The 354-nt window shown below is 71.5% G+C and overlaps 1 protein-coding gene across 1 annotated transcript in view; it reads right to left on the reverse strand.

Annotated features, from left to right (window-relative positions):
• Nucleotides 1–323, reverse strand: part of CHRM3 (cholinergic receptor muscarinic 3) — a 340570-nt gene extending 340247 nt beyond the window's left edge. Inside the window, exon 1 of the mRNA XM_006145948.3 lies at nucleotides 251–323. The gene's annotated coding sequence lies outside the window, so the exon portion shown is untranslated. The remainder of the gene's footprint in view (nucleotides 1–250) is intronic.
• Nucleotides 324–354: the final 31 nt, after the last annotated feature.

Genomic DNA, 354 nt, shown 5'->3' on the forward strand with positions numbered 1-354 from the left:
GGCGTGGGGGTGCCAGCCGGCTCCCACTCCCCGCCCAGGGCTGCGACCCGCTCCAGGACCGCCTGGAGGTCCAATCCCTCGCCGGCCCCAACCGACAGACCAGCCTCTCGCGTCCCTCCCGGTCCCTGCAATAAACTCCAAAGCGAAGCCGCTTCCCACCCGCTCTGAAAACTTTTTCCTCCTTCCGCAACCAGATAAGGCAAGAAAGCAGGTCAGCGGCTCCGCGCCCTGAGCCCAGCGCCGTCCTCACCTGCGGCCGCCACCAGGTGCTGTCCCTCGCCGGCCTCGCCGCCTCCACCGCGTGGCGCGCCCGGGCCAGCCCCGCGTCTCTGCTCGGCTCTCAGGGGCGGGCGG

Source organism: Tupaia chinensis, unplaced genomic scaffold (assembly GCF_000334495.1).
Source record: "Tupaia chinensis unplaced genomic scaffold, TupChi_1.0 Scaffold000161_1, whole genome shotgun sequence".
In the NCBI taxonomy this organism is placed as follows: domain Eukaryota; kingdom Metazoa; phylum Chordata; class Mammalia; order Scandentia; family Tupaiidae; genus Tupaia; species Tupaia belangeri.